This window comes from Danio rerio, chromosome 23, assembly GCF_052040795.2.
Source record: "Danio rerio strain M-AB ecotype USA chromosome 23, GRCz13ab, whole genome shotgun sequence".
Lineage (NCBI taxonomy): Eukaryota > Metazoa > Chordata > Actinopteri > Cypriniformes > Danionidae > Danio > Danio rerio.
Genome location: NC_141043.1, coordinates 27790796 through 27808613, shown reverse-complemented (window position 1 = coordinate 27808613; position 17818 = coordinate 27790796).

Genomic DNA, 17818 nt, shown 5'->3' with positions numbered 1-17818 from the left:
CTCTTCGGGTTAAGTGACTGAAGAAACTGACCTTTGGTTTTGACAGACAGATGAGCTCTATCTAAGATTCACGCAGCCTGAGCTCAATACCAAATATCCGGAAACAAAATGTCAGAATTCAACACTGTGGTCATTACAATCTATATTATCTGTCACTGAGGAAATCTAAAACAAAGTGCAAGAACATGAACAGAGAGGCAGATTTTTGTTTGATGTTGACCATTTATTTATATTATGTTCAATCTACTTAAAAAATGCAGCAAAAAAAAAAAAATCAAATAAGTTAAAGGGATCCTTCATTTACTCACACTTAAATCATACTAAACTTTTATGTGTCTCTTTCCTCTGTTGAACACAAAACAAGATATTCTGATGAATGTTGGAAAAAAGAAGCCATTGACATCCATTCTATGAACAAAAATACTGTGGAAATCAATGGCTGTTTTCCAACATTCTTCAGAATATCTTACTTTGTGAAGAACAAAATTCAAAGAGGTTTGGAACAAGTGGGATGAGTAAAAGATGACCAAATTTTGATTTTGTGATGAAGAGTTTTATAAAAGTTGCTTGTTTCAATGAAAAAATTTATATGATAGAATAAACATGAATAATATGAATAAATATTCGTATGATCTGATTGATTTTCAGTTCAGCCTGCAGATTTGTTTTTATTTTTAATTTAATTTTATTTATATAGCCAGAACAATGCAATAGGATTTAGGAGCTTACATATATAAAACTCTTGCAAATAGGACTATGAAATATATATATATATATATATATATATATATATATATGAGATAATAATTTATTAATTATTATATTAATTATAATAATTTAATTTATTAATTATTATTAATTTATTAATAATTAATTTATTAATTATTATATTGATTAAATATATATATCTGAGGTATATAATTTATATGTAAATATATAATGTGTACTCTGAAAATGATTCATTGGATTTACTACATTTAAAAGGCGGTTGTAAACAATTTATATGGGCTGAATTAAAAAAAATGAATTTAGTAATGTTCAATATAAATTGTTAGCAGCAATTTGCAATGAACCACTTTTTTCAGTGTATGTACAACATGTGTGTGTGTGTGTGTGTGTGTGTGTGTGTGTGTGTGTGTGTGTGTGTGTGTGTGTGTGTGTGTGTGTGTGTGTGTGTGTGTATGTGTGTGTGTGTGTGTGTGTGTGTGTGTGTGTGTGTGTGTGTGTGTGTGTGTGTGATTGTGTGTATTTACAGTATCCACTGCTATAGATATTGAGAACATGTTGGAAATAATATTTAGTCAAATATACTAATATTAGTTAAAAGAAAAAACTAACAAAATCTTTCTCTAAAAGTATTACTATTGTTAGATTGTTTCTGTAATGATCATTTATGTTCACTAGATGGAAGCATAACCAAGCTGCAAAAAAATGAGCTCATGGATTGTTCTGACTTTTCACTCTGTGGTTCCAGTTTTTCCTCCATGTCTTTTTTTTTTTTCAAATACATTAACTTTATATATTTTATTAGGATTTACAAAAGAGACACACTAAAATGTCGTTCAATATAATACTAGTTATGTACAAAAATCTTGTAAGGAATATTTACAACGAATCATTTAATAAAATAAAAAGTTAAGGATCAGTGCAGCCCCAAATGCTAACTGTCATTTTAAATCTTTAAACTGTTCCCTTAAACCACTATTGACAGTAAGATGTTTTGGTGATATTTTTTAATGTTTTAATAAGTACAATTCTGAATAAGTATGCTGTTTAATTTTAACATAAACATAACATTTTACTATATTTTTTCACTTTTTTCTCAAATATTATTTTATTCTTTAAAAAATAATATTTTCTTAAAAATGTATTCTTTTATAATTTATAAATGTAAACAAAATCACTTTTATCAAATTGTCATGCTATTTGCATATTATTGTTAGTTTGTTGCTTAGGTTACTTACATTTTCCTAAGTTATAAGTCACTCTGGATAAAAGCTCTACATTTACATTGAATTATTTGGCAATATAAAAGCATTGTCTTTGACTTGTTTGCTTTTAAATGTGTAAAATATGTACTGTATAACAAAAAGTATTGATGTCCAAAAGCTATTTAGGGATAATTCATACATTTGAACTAAATAAAATTGACTAAATAGTTTCAGAATAACTGTTTGCTTAGTTCTTTGGGTTTCATAGGCTGCATGATTTTTGCAATTTGTTCAGTGTTTTTTTGTTAAGCAATTCATCTTGAGCTTCAAACCCAATGTCCCGTTCAGAGGATCAATGTCAAAAATGATTTGAGTTTTGCAAAGTCTTTAAAAAGCACCTTCTGTTCTTATCTAAGCATGACAATCAGTATCATAACAATCGATTATGAAATAACGCTTTGATTTTCAGATCTTGTGGACTCCACTGTATATCTATGAAACTCCACACGAAAACATGTTTGTGCTCACATGTTATTTATAGAGTCATTATGAAAAAAGACAGTCTGACTGAGATTATGTTGCCCCCAGAGAAGCAATTCTCTCGCAGAACACTTCTAGCTCCTTTAAAACAACCTAAATGCATATGAAAAGAACGATTTTTATTGGGTCGAAATAATGATTGAGTGGGTCAGAAAGCATGACCACCTAGTGCCAGGTCATATAAAAGAACAGACTGTGCAAAAGCACCATAAATCCCTCTGCCTCTTGTAAATAGCTTTAATACACCCGAGGCGCCAAATCACTTGACCTGTGTTAGCCTCAGCGTTTGGGAACTTTCTGCTTGACTGAATGTTCCGGACCCACCCCCTCTCCTCCCATTCTCTTGCTGTCAGTCCAGGTAATAGTCAAGGCATAATTAGCAGCACGCTCACTTGACACTTATTTTGTCTGACTCCAACCTCGGGCCTACTTTGTGGACTTAATCAGGTTGTGGGCCTGAACAGCGCAGGCCTTCTTCTCCACTGCCATATTCACTGCAGATGGTGAAGGCGCCAAGATGGGTTTTCGTTTATGTTAACTGCCTATATTTGTGTAGTTATTCATTGTTGGGAGCAATTATTTACAGTATGTAGCTTCTTGTACACTGTTAACGATTTTTTTTAAGTGACAGTTTTTAACTGAATTATGAACTGTATTTTACTGCAGGACAGTTAGTATGTTACTGTATTTTAAAGTTGCCCTGTGGAAATTACTGTGTATTTGCATATTATGTAAGAGATACAATACTGTAAATACAAATAGAGCAAGAAATGGTGCTGTAGATGTAAATACAGTATTCCTGCTGAAATTGATTTACAGTAAGTTACTGTAGATTACAGGAAGCTGTTAACAGTGGAGGTTTGTTCCCAATTATTTAAAAGCAACTGCATTTTGTAGTTGGTTGTTTTTTGTGCTGCTTTTCTGTGTTGACACTGTTTAATTTCAGCCCTGCACCAAAGCAATGTTATTTTCGCTGACGAAACGTTTCTACAGACGAAAACTAGATGAACACTAAATAAAAAATTAAGTGATGATAACAACTAAAAATATACTGACATTTTTAATGACTAATAAAAACGTGTCAAGAATGTGACTGAAGGACATTTTTAGAAAATATCCAATCAGAATTAATCTTGGTGTGGAATCCATGAAGCACACACACACATTTGAAAAGTAACTAGTCCACAGTAGACGCTGGATGCGATTGCATCGTCTTCGATAGGGGCGTCTGTCTCTCAGATTAAACTATAATGAAGTGGCAACAGCTGAGGGAAAAAGAAGACTCACGTTGGATGTCAAGAAAAAAAAAAGAACGTAAACCATACGGGGAGGACATTGTTTTTAAAAAACAACATCCAAAGCAATCTTTCGGGAAATAATCCCGAAATTCTGCAAAGGTAAGTTAAAATCGGATCTTTTTTATTTACCCGTGTGAGTGCTTTTGCTTAACTTAACCGTAGCCTCTCGCTGACCTTTAGAGAATTGACACCATTAAATTGTACATTAAAAGTTGTTAATTTGTAAAGTTTTAAATTAATATGATCATGGCATTCATTTTCGTGAGGAGTTGTTTCCTCATTTGTTTTAATTTTAGCTGTGGCTGCAGTTTAGCTAATTCGCTAACTCGCGCTCGGCTCACGCGCTCTCCGTCTACCTCGATTATAATTTACAGTCATTTACCTTGAACCTCTACTACAAAACAAGTTATTCAGGACGTCATTCAGTAAAGTGGTTATTTCTTACAATAACTCATCATATGCCAGTAATTTGTCATTGCTTATTTAATCAGTGCTACAGCTGAGCACCATATTATGTAACACCAAGAACAACAGTAAAGCTATACAGTACACTACTGCTACAGTATACACCGACATTGCAAAGTGGACTTAAACTATTTTAAGTCCTTTCAAAGATTTAATGGCTTGAAACTGTTTAACAGACTGGTTAAAAAGACTATTAGTCTATGTTAAAATAAACGGTTTGCTAAATAATTGCACACTCCTGTCTTTTTAGATGGCTACTGTTCTAACATGTGGCTTGGTTGCCAATACATTATTTTACATATTACTTATGCATTGTTTATTTATATCATATCTCATTTTTGGTCTTCAATGAAAAAGCTATATTACATAATTTAATTAGACTGTTTTATTGAATTTTAAGTTAGAATATTTTTTTTATAAATAAATGTATACATTATTTAATTAAATTACACTTAAATTAAACCAAATATATATTAGACAACTTAATGTCAAGTAGATTTAGTCGACTAAAATCTTATCAAATTTAGGTGACTAAAACTAGACTGAAACTAAAATGATTCAGAGGACCAAAATATGACTAAAACTAAAATGCAATTTTATTCAAACGACTAAGAATAAAACTAAATCAAAATTTGCTCTCAAAATGAACACTGCACCAAAGTAATCAATATTTTATCTTGCTTACAAATTTAATTTCATGGTGTGATGCACTTGATATCACCATGTAGCACAAAATAATGGAAAAAATGTATTTCTCTGTGAGTCACATATGGGTTGCAAGCCAAAACAAACATACACAAACAGCGCAAGTGTTGGCTGATTCCCAAAACAAATTACTCTTGATGCAAGTTGATGTTTTGGGGAATGAAAAACATACACCTTAACCAGTGTTGCACAATTTCAATAACAAATGTTCAACTAGCAACCAGAGTAGTACACCGATTCCTGAATCAAATGGTTCGTAAGAGTCTGTTCGCTTTGGTAAATCTAAACATACAGTTTCACCCAAGTAGCCTATTCTCGCAAATCAAAAGAATCTCATGGATCATTTTTATTTGGTGAAACTAAAACGTAGATCTTGACCAGGCAATTCCTGAATCAAACATTTCTCATGGGCCAGTCGTACTTAGTAAATCAAAAACATAGGATTTTATCAAAGTAGTGCAATTTCCAAATGATTTTTATGAATCAGTTCTTTCACATCAGTCATGAGTATGAGTATGCAGTGTTATTATTATTATTAGTATGCAGTCACAAGAGTATGCAGTGTTATTGTATTTTAAAGTTGCACTGTGAAAATTACTGTATATTTGCATATTGTTTAATATAAGACATACAATACTGTAAACACAAATAAAGCAAGAAATGGTGCTGTAGATGTAACTACTGTACTTGATTTACTGGTGAACTGCTGCTAGTAAGTAAATGTTGACTCTACAGGAAATTGTTAACAGTGTAGGTTTATTCCAAATTCTTTACATGATTTTTTTAGTGTTGTCCAGTGTTGTACAATTTTAAAAACAAATGTTTAACAATTAACCAGAGTAGTATACCAATTCCTGAATTAAATGGTTTTTAAGAGTCTGTTCTCTTTGATAAATCAAAACATATACAGTGTCACCCAAGTAGCCTATTTTTAAATCGAACAAATCTCATGGATCATTTCTATTTGGTGAATCTTAAACATAGAACTTGACCGAACAATTCCTGAATCAAATAATTCTCATGGGCCAGTCGTACTTAGTAAATCAATAACATACAATTTTACCAAGTAGTGCAATTTCCAAATGATTCTCATAAATCAGTTCTTTCACATCAGTCATGATAATCAATCAACACATGACAAGAGTAGACCAATTCCCAAATCTAATGACTCGTAGGAGTCATTTCTTTTTGGTGAATCAAAAACATTCAGTGTGACCAGAAAGTCAAGTCTCTCAATCAAATGACTCTAAAGATGAGTTTTTTTTCTTCTTCAGATCAACCATAAGCAGAGTAGTCCAATTCACTAATCTAATGACTCTTATGAGCTGTTTTCTTTAGATGAATCAAAACGTGCAGCTCTACAAACATAGTCAGAACACAAACTATATTTAATTATAATTATAATAATATTACATTTTATTTATAGTGCGCTTTTCTCAGACCCAAAGCACTACAAGGCAAACGGTAAGAAAAAGCTGAACAATAAAATACAAGTAAAAACACCACAATAAGACAAAAAATAACAACAATAAAATTGAATGATTAAATTCACAAAAATAATCAACCTAAATTAAAAAATTTAGTCTTGAGAAGTTTCTCCAAAGGAGCGGCATTCCTGATGCTGATGGGTAGACCATTCCATAGCTTAGTTGCACTGTATGCAGGGCCGGAGCGTCCATAGAGGCCTAGGGCGGCAGTATAGAGACGGCGGCATCCGCGACACCTCCCTTACCACCCACGTCCTCAGTTATGTCCGCGACACCTCCCTCACCACCCACGTCCTCAGATATATTCGCGCATAGACGAAAGAATAGAGAGGGCGGCGTCAGCGACACCTCCATCAGCACCCGCGTGTCCTCAGTTATATCCGCGCATAGGGCGGCAGAATAGAGGTCCGCAAAACCTCACTTCATTTTCATAACAGGTCACTTTCGTTTAACATTGGGGTTGAGGGCGGCGAGATCGTCCTCTGCCTAGAGCAGCAGTTCAGCTTGCTCCGGCCCTGACTGTACGAAAAAGCTTTACCACCCATGGTCTTAAGTTTACAGCATGGCTGATACAGGGTAAGTCCAGATGCAGAACGAAGACTGCGGGAGGGAGTGGTAAGAGTTACTATGTCACAAATGTAGTCAAGTGCAGCAAACTTTTTATTATACTGTAAATGTCTAAGAGAGCTTGTTGGTAGCCCCCCAAACACTGAGTTATAGAAATCAAGACGTGATGTGATGTTTAAATTATATTTAATCATGTAAAAATGTATTGATCTTTCTGTAGGTGTGAAACAAATTCTAATTATCACAGAAACACAAAAGTTTTGAAAAATGTAGGTTCTCTTTATTGGAAAGACAGTGACTTGATGAAGCATGTCCATGACTACTGCTGCCTCCACATGGGTCATACTGAAGGAACATTTATATAAACCCAACTGAATTATGGGATGTTTACGCAGCACACCGAGTCAAAACTGTTGCATCTCTTTAACCAAAATCCATTTTAGAAATGTCATCACGCCCCCTAATTGGTACGTTAAGCTATGTGTGTTAGGTCAGCTTTGCAGACATCAGACAGGCAAAGGACAGTTGGCACGGTTTGGAAAAGTCCTAACAGAGCAGCATTCATTTCAGGCAGAGCACACACAGTACAGGCCTCTTGTCCAGCGGGCTGGCCATTGGAAATAAAGACACAGTATCTAGACATGTCCACAGAGAGCTAAATCCACAGGGCAGTCGTCCCGGCACAGGAGCTGTACCCCCCACGCGGTCCCGGCTACGTCAGCGGCCAGACTACGCCACCTCTCTCTCCTCACTGAGAACCAAAAACAAACTCTCTCATCAAAGACAAACCTGTTCCCTCGTACCTCACACATGTTCTCCGACAAGCAAGTGGGCTGGAGCAAGTTAAGCATAGCACGTCTCTTTAAGGCCCCGCTACAGCTGGGAGCCACTTGTGGGTTCATATGGGCCGCTGGTGAACGGCCAGCCGTCACGGGGCGTCCAGGCTCTTTGGCCAGACTGAGACCTCAATGCCATATTGCCAATGCCTTGCTTGTTCTTGCTCTGAAAGGCTTTGTGAGGAACCAGGGGGGTGTGACTGCGCACTATTATATCACAGAGCGCTAATTACACCAGCACTCCTATCCACAACAGGGCTCGACAGCCAAACATGTTGTCTCACGCTCTACTCCAAACAGCCCAGCTCCCACTGCTAGTACTGTAATATGACTAATATATGTGGAATGCTTCAGAGTTTGTTCAGTGCGTGCTGCTTAATACAATTAACAGTATTGCAGCCGCAGATGTTCTGGAAAATGGATATGATGATGGATCTGGCGCAACAAAAGTGGCACAAAAAAGCAGATTTTGTTGAAGCCATGTCAGAGATACGGTGGCCATGTTTCTGTCTGCTATTAGCATGCATTCAGAAGTGTCCACTTGTGTTCAGATGTCATCGAGACCCTCTGACTCGTCTCATCACGCTCTACATCACTTGTGTGGGAGTACTACTGAGTCAATAAACTTAATTTGCATGTCTTTTGAGCAATATACTGTACTGAAGCGATTAGTTGACTTTACTTTAAAAATTGAGTGAACTCTTTGCTTTTAAAATGATTCACTGTAAAAAAAAAATGCTGCGTTCCACACAGTTCCTTCATATTGTCTCAACACAAATCTTTTAAAATTAACTTAAGCCTTGCTCACACTGTGAGATTTCAGCCACGATTTTGTCATCTGAGACAAATATGTGAAATCCTAAAAGATCCTGAAATCCAGGGCTAAAATCTGTGATCTTTGATAGTTGGTGTGACATGTTCACAGACAACTGCTTAATGCCTGTTGTGATCAGATTTTTCCTCCGATGAAGTTCTGGCAGTGTTAGAAGTTTTCCGACGTTTTCCTGCAGTTTGACAACAGCTGTGATGAGCATCAATCCAAGAACCTATAGGACACAGGTGTCAAACTCAGTTCCAAAAGGGCCGCAGCTCTGCACAGTTTAGTTCCAACCCTAATTAAACACACCTGATCAAACTAATTGAGTCTTTCAGGCTTGTTTGAAAACTACAGGTAAGTGTGTTGGAGCAGGGTTGGAACTAAACTGTGCAGGGCTTCGGCCCTCCAGGAATTGAGTTTGACACCCCTGCTATAGGAGCTCCGAATTTAATGACGCAATCCATATGACAATTCAAATGACTCCAGGGAAATGTCAAAACAGTTTTTTCTTTCTTGTTTTATTATTGAGACACGCTGTGTGCATAAAATTGCCGCTACAGATTGTTTATGTTTGCTTTGAGGAATCATTTCAGAATGCAGGGTAGTAGAAGTGTCACAGGTGAATGACGTCAAACTCCGGGGGCATTTTCCTTCATGTTTCATTGTCGTTCAGTCTGACTTTATGACAGCTGAGATCTTACAGTATGACATGGGAGCCATGTCCTTGCAGTCTGCCATGCTACAATCTTAGTAAGTAAATTGACTGAACTTAGTAAGTTGACTGAACATTAAATAATAAATTGTGCCAAAAAAAACTCAAAAATTGTGTTGATACAGCTTATTTTAAATAGGTAGTTTGAAAAAGCTTCAAAAATATTTTTTGAGTGTACGTTGGTGTTGACAAGCTGGTCTTACTTAAAAGTTGGGTACAAGTGGTCCCTCCCTATAACGCGGTTCACCTTTCACAGCTTCGCAAAAAAAAAGTGTAATTTATGTTTTGTTTTGTTTTTTAAAGCGCATTGTGTTCTGTGTCCTGATTGGCTGTAGACCATTTTCAATCAATCTCTTACGTGTCTTCTGTACAGTACAGAATGCGTTCAGCTTGCCAAGTTAACATAAATCAGTGATCGCTAGAAGTGTTCCAACAAGGATGCAAAAAAGGTTGTAACTGTTCGCAGGAAGATGCGAATGAGCGCATCCAGTGTGTGTTACTTCTAGTGGTGTAAAGTAACAAATTACAAATACTCAAATTATTGTAATCCAGTAGTTTTTTTTTTCAGAAATTGTCATTTCAGCATTCAGCGTGCCAAATTAATATAAATCGCTAGCAGTGTGAGTTCCAACAAGGATGCAAAAAGGGTTGTAACTGTCCACAGCAAGACTATTGTGAGTGGGGTGGCACACCAGATGTGCCGCTCCACGTAGTACCATGCATTATAGAGATGTAAAAAAGTCTGCAGCTGTCTGTAGTGCCCAGCTATGACTCAGGACACTGTTCATATTTCTGCCGCACCACAGAGTGCCATCTGAATAATTTCATTTTAAATATGGGCGCACTCACTACACCTTTCCTGGTTCGTTTGAGTGTTGAATGCTCTGAATCAGGCTCAGGCACTGGCCTGGTTGGAAGAGGTGTGCCAGAGCGTGGTTCCTTTGGGCTTTGACGCACTACGCTTGTAGTGTAAGTGCAAAGCTCGCCTGAGCTTGAAACTGTAGGCATCACTTTAAAGGGGCTGTTTCATATGAATTGAGTAATTATTCTTACTGTTCAATGAACGCAAACTGTTGTAGATTATTAAAGACGCAAACTTCTCACTGTCTGACAGCTGCACCTTTAGCAAACCTTCTATTACCTGCAGCACCAGGACTTTTGTGATTATTTAGGAGCGTCAAAAGTGGCTGATCTGTTAGGCGAAATACTTGACTGCATGTCACTGCATCTGCGTCTGCTTTAGCTTCATGGATCAGGGATTGCAGGAAAAGAAAACATTACGCTGGATGACAACATTATCCACACAAAAGCTAAAAAAGCTTTATGAACAGGACAGCGATGGATGTTTGCGCCTGACAACAGGTTTTGAACTTTGGTTTCTTTCTATAATACTAAACTTTGAGAGTGTTTAAACAGAGAAAAAGTGTGAAAATGTTAATGCTATCTGAGAAAATTATCTAAAGAGTGTAGGGGGGTGTTTAAACCTTTAAACATCTATAATTATTATAAAAAATAAAGCTGACTACTTTGCAGATTTCGCCTATTGCGTGTTATTTTCAGAATGTAACTAGAGACGAGGGACCACTGTAAACCTTCATTCATTCATTTTCTTATCACCTTAGTCCCTTTATTCATCAGAGGTCGCCACAGTGGAACAAACCACCAACTTATCCAGCATATGTTTTACGCAGCAGATGTCCTTCCAGCTTTAACCCAGCAACACCCACACACTCTTTCATTCACATACACATTCATACACTGCGACCAATTTAGCTTATTCAATTCATCTATAGTGCATGTCTTTGGACTGTGGGGGAAACCAGAGCAAACCCGAAGGAAAACCATGCAAACATGGGGAGAACATGCAAACACCTCATGGCCCAGCTAGGACTCGAACCAGTAATCTTCTTGCTGTGAGGTGACAGTGCTAACCACAGAGCCACCATGCCACCCGAGTAAATGACCAGTACCTTTTAATTTTGAATGAATTGTCTCTTTACGGCGGTCAATTGAACAGATTTCAGTTTAAAATATTACAATATCAGATGAGCAAGACTGATGTATTCACAAATAATCAGTAAAGTGTTTTACACTGTAACAAAGTCCAGCAAATTGCAAAGACTCAGGGTTTTCTTTTTGTGCTGAAGTCGTTTAAGAGAACAGAGGGTGGTGTGAACGAATATTTACATAGCAAACACACAGTGATATTGTTGAGCCTGACCGCAGAATGGGGGAGGAAGAGGGTGGAGGGGGAAAAGAGAAAGATGAGGGCACGTAAGCGAGGAAGAGATGCTGCCACACAGTCAGACTGTCTGGCTACAGCAGGATCCCCAGCACTCAGCATCACATGATTCCAGGGGTCAGAGGTTATCCCCGCTGATGAATATCAGGCTGAGGCCAGTAGCACTCACTAAAGAAAAGGAGTTGTTTTCACTCCCAGAGACTGGAAAGTTTACTTCAGGAATATATTCTGCCAGCATGAGATTGTAAACCTGTCCCACATTGGGAAAATTATGTGCACAAATGTTCTTTTTTTTCTCCCCAAATGGTATTATTTAGCAGCTTGAGTATCTGCAGGGCTTTTATGCTTCAGAAACATTTATGCAGTCGGAAAAATAAGCAAAAAACATAAAAATAATTATTTCAAAAATATATATTATTATATGTGTGGCTTGATGGCCCCTGTTTAACCCGTGTGTTTGATTATCTAATTTTGATTTAGTCTCGGGTAATATAAGATGTAGGTGACTTTTTTTCTTTTGAAGAACATTAAAGAGGATTTTTAGCTGAAACTATGCAAAAGCCATTATCATGGTTATTGGTGAATCTGTGGTTCCTGATGAAACATTGTATATACATATTACATTGAATATTTACAATATTATTAGCTTCACAACTTAATCATGTATAATCATATGTATTAGACGATCGTAAATCTGTAAAAAAATCTATTTTCCCAATTGAGATTATATATGCCCATATGCTTCATTATGTGATAGGAAGCTTATACTTGTTATAAATGCACCTGCATAAGGACCTTAGTGTATCACTAGGTGCCAAAGGCATTATATCGCACACACACACACACACACACACACACACACACACACACACACACACACACACACATATATAAATATATATATATATATATATATATATATATATATATATATATATATATATATATATATATATATATATATATATATATATATATATATATATATATATAAACAGGTTCTGTATTTTATAATTTACATGTTTTTTGTATATTTATTTCATTTATTTTTATATATTTATTTTATCATTGGACTTTCTTAATTATTTAATTTTTTATATATATATTTATTTCATTATGGGACTTTTATCTCTGCTCTGTTGACTTTTTATTCAACTCTGCAGTTTAACAAAGAGACTATTTAAGTTGTCATTTTAGGAATTTGATACAATATTTTGCAAAAGGAATAACGTATAAAGAAGTCTATTGCAGTGCCGGCAAGTACGCTGTAAAAAATCATACCCTATATCTAATCAATAAAATTGAAGTAACAGATTACAGGCAAAATTATAAAATTAATTAAAACAAATATGCATTGAGTAAAATTTTATTAAATTAGCTTATTTAAAATAAGTCATTTAAAATCAGTAACTGAAAACAGTATACTTAAAAAATTAGCAAACCTTAAACATTCATTTTTTTATTCATTCATTTTCTTTTCGGCTTAGTCCCTTTGTTTATCTGGGGTCCTCACAGCGGAATAAACCGCCAACTTATCCAGCATATGTTTTACACAGCGGATGCCCTTCCAGTTGTAACCCATCTCTGGGCAGCATCCATACACACTCATTCACACTCAAACATACGGACAATTTAGCTTACCCAATTCACCTGTACCGCATGTCTTTGGACTGTGGGGGAAATCGGAGCAACTGGAGGAAACCCATGCGAACGCAGCGAGAACATGCAAACTCCACAGAGAAACGCCAACTGACCCCGCCGAGGCTTGAACTAGCAACCTTCTTGCTGTGAGGTGACAGCACTACCTACTGCGTCAAACCTTAAACAAAAATATAAATTTAATTGCACATAAAAACCAACAGAATGTTAATGAAAACTACTCAATGTTTTTATTTTTGATCTAACATTAAATTTGTGGAGCCTGTTCATCAGATCTAAAAAATAATACCCTAAATCTACACAATAAAATAAAGATAACAGTTTACAAGCAGTATTATTAATTCAATTCAACAAGTATGGATTGAGTATAAATGTATTATATTTTGCTCAAATTAGTGGAGCCTGTTCAGCAGCATGATGCCACAAACCAGATTAAATACAATCTTATACTGGCAGTTTATCAGCAGGTTGTTGTATTGAAATCTATCACCGATTACCAATATATTACTTCAAACTATTAAAAAGTGTCCTAAATTTTTTTTCAACTATTCATCATTAAAAGTTGTTGGAGGAAAGATCAAGGTCCCATAATGCAATTCAACAGCAAAAATAAATGAAAAACATCCATTAATCACAAAATGCAGAAGACCATTTACCAATATTTTTTAGAACGAGGATTTTCAACTTAATAATGTTCAGTCAGATTAAATGATTGAGTGTGAGTAAAAATATTCCCTGAATAAAAACATTTAATTGTACTGTAATTAATAAATAAAGGTTTTAGTCAGACCAAGTTGCATTTCATTACATAAATTGCCTTGATTTCTTTTTCTTTTTTTTTGATTTCTGAGTTTGTCCAATGATTTTTTATTATTATTATTTATTTTTTTTTTTATGTGTGTTGAACTATTTTTCCTGTATATATTTGTGTACTCAAAATGCCAGTGTAATAAGTTGCACTGAAGAAAAAAAAAATCACATACAGTTCATCTGGCCTTGGAGCGACTAAATGATCAAATGTCCGTGTCTGTTCAAACTGTCCCATTAACAGAATTTTTACAGCCACTTCACACAACACCTTACACTGGATTTTGAAGAAAGCCCTCCAATTATTGCAACCATGTGGAGAGGAAGGCCCCATTATGAGCTGCAAAGCTGGTACAAATGGAGAGCTAAGCCAGACCATTAATATCAGCCATATCCTCAATATATTCTCACCTGCGTTCTCGCATTCAACCCTGCGACTGAAAAATCTCAGGACGGAACAGTAAGGCAACAACGGCTGTGCAAATCAGCTTGACAGTTATGTGGCTCAATATACTTCATTTTCATCTCTTTATCTGTCACGAAGCAGAACCCGAGAGGCTTCGACAGAGTCCAAATGACCCGGCAGACACCCCATCATCGCCCTGCAGAAGATCGCTTTCCTAAAACGCGCATAAACGGAGGCACTGCTGTAATGGCTCTGATATTTTTGACATTTATGAGCTCTATAACAAGGAGAGGATTGAGTGATGGCTGGCTGAGAGGCCGAAGGAGGGGGAGTTTGTGTGTACGGGGTCTGCACAAAGCCGTGTCAAACCACACCACATACCATCACCAACGGGAGAATGAGAAATCCATTTGGATTGTTGACATTGAACTTTATGAACCAGACAAGGCAATATTTCAGATTTTTCTCCTTCTGGCTGTCTCCATCTCACTCCTGTGTTACTCCTACTTTTCTCTGGAGTAACCTGGAACTCATAATCCTCCATTTCAAAGGAAAAGCTGAGTTAATGTCTGAAGCCGATCGCTGGTGGTGAATATTAAAGCTGACAGTATCTTGAAAAATACTGCTTGCTGATGGTATTATCATGATGACAAGAAGGGCATTTGGGAAATGCTCTTTTAAGTCATTGAAAACCCTGGGAAAAAAAGTTCTCCCCCTCAAAAAGGGTGTGCTAATATATATTAAGGGACACAAATGCCTTTAAAATATAGATTTTAAATAGTTCTTTTATTGAAGACTGGAGTCGTGGCTGCTTCAAGTCCCAGCTATGAATCACAAAAATAAACGACATATATTAAAAGTTATAAAAGTAAAAACCAAAGTATAAAATGTAAAAGATTATTACAGTATTTCTGTTTTTTTATTTGGGTTTTTTTTTTAAATAAATGTGGGTTTAGTGAGACAGAGTCTTTTGAGAAACATTTTTGAATATTCTATTATTGTGTTTGTGTGTATATGATTAACTTCATATAATTTCACTAAAATAATTTAAACTTGAATTAACTTGTATACAATTTTATAAAAACTCTAGACATGCTTTAAATTTTTCAAAAATGAATAATTTTTTTCACAAAATCATTTGGCATAAAGTCAAATAAAAATATAACAATAAACATAAAACAACATTTTGTTCATTCATTTATTCATTCAGTAACAGTCAACACTTAACATACATTAATGATTTTATGTAAATGAAAGTCAAAACAATGACTATTATATTAATTAAAAAAAGACAAATATATTCAATTTTTGCAAAATCGCACATCTAAATATGTTAAAGGGCACCTATCATGCAAATTAACTTTGGACAGAACCGTACGTAGGTGTAGGGTGTCCACAGTCATACTGAAGTGATATAAACACAAGTCTCTTTTTTTACATTTCCAGTTAAAATAGGATCCAAATCGAACAGTGTAAAACCCAAAAAGTTAAGGCAACTCAAACCATTTGAGTTCAAAACTAATGTTAATGAGTACTGTGAACTTAATGCGTTTGAGTAAACGAAGCAATTTAAGCACAGTAAAACCAGACAAATAAAGAGAACTCAAACCAACTGAGTACTGTAAAACCCAATAAGTTCAGACAACTTAAACCGTTTGAGGAAAACAATTGTTACAAACCATTTGAGTTAAAAAACTAAACTATATGTGTAACTTACTCAATTTAAGTTAAAGTAATGAGATATTTGATTAACTCATTACTTTCAACACTGAGTTCAAAACTTTCAGTAACTTTCAGTAAATGTTGAGTTAACTACTCTCTTTCATTTGATAAAGTTGACTGTTGGGTTTTACAGTGTAGCCATTTTGAGGCCCACCACAACATCAAGTATCAATGCAGTTTTTTCAGCCCACCTAGTTGATTGGCTTGTATTAACATCTCTCCATAGTAATACATATAATCACATCCACAAGACAGGATTTGCAAAGAAATCAGAATTAAAATATCTGTTCCAACCATCTGTTCAGTCTTACAATTTTATTTGAGAAGCTGTATCTCTTCTTCATTTGTGTCTGTTTTTGTCCCTTTGCTGTTTGTATGACGTACAGTAAAGCTGCAGAAGCAAAAATGTATATTTTAAGCAGGGTATAATAAATGATCTGATGGGTTTGAGCTTAAGGTTTACACCTTCTGGGGAGCAAAGACACCTTGTAAAAGGAGTAAAATAAGAGCTTTTTAAAACTAGTGGTAGATTAGGTAGAAAAAGCTTGCCATGGTAACTATTGCAAGTAACTTTTTTTAATATTCAGAAGCCACTAAAGTGTCTTATATTGACAAAGTGATGATTTTTGAGCAAAAGGCTGGATTTGTTTACTCCATCATCCATGCGAGTTTTCCCATCAGTCTGTCTTGGTACCACAGCCCCTCCACTTGCCTTATCACTCAGAGCTGAGATAATAGGGGCAGATTTAGTCTGATTAGTGCTATTAGTTTTCTCCCTGTCTCCTCATCACAGATGCTTGACATGTTTCTCATAACGGCCCAGCACAGTGGCGCTGAGCAGAGAGCTTGAGTGACTGCCTGCTGGACACTGGAGGTCTGTGGCCATTATAGAGAATGTACATGTTACTGAATAAGTGCAATGACTCTGTTAGTTTAATAGTGATAGTTCAGACAAAAAGGAAAATTTTGATAAATTACTCATGACGAGGCTGTCCAAGATTTTCTTCAGAAGAACATTAGCAATTTTTTACCTGACATAAAATTATACAAATGATGTGTCGTTAGTAACCTCTTGAAATTATTATTTATTTATTTATTTACAGTGCTTTCGGAAAGTATTTATAGCGCTTTACTTTCTCCACATTTTTTCATGTTACAGCCCTATTCCAAAATTGATTTCCTCAAAATTCTACACACAATACCCCATAATGACAATGTGAAATTTTTTTTTGAAATTGTTGCAAATTTATTAAAAAAATAAAAAACCTGAAAAATCACATGTGTATAAGTATTCACAGTCTTTGCCATGAAGCTCTAAATTGAGCTCAGGTACATTCTGTTTCCACTAATCATTCTTGAAATGTTTCAGTAGCTTAATTGGAGTTCACTTGTGGTAAACTTAGTTGATTGGACATGATTTGAAAAGGCATACATCTGTCTATATAAGGTCCCAGGGTTGAAAATGCATCTGAAACACAATTTTCTGGTCTGATGAGACTAAAATTGAACTCTTTGGAGTGAATGCCAGGCGTTACGTTTGGAAAAAACCAGGCACCGCTCATTACCAGAATACCATCACTACAGTGAAGCATGGTGGTGGCAGCATTATGCTGTGGCGATGTTT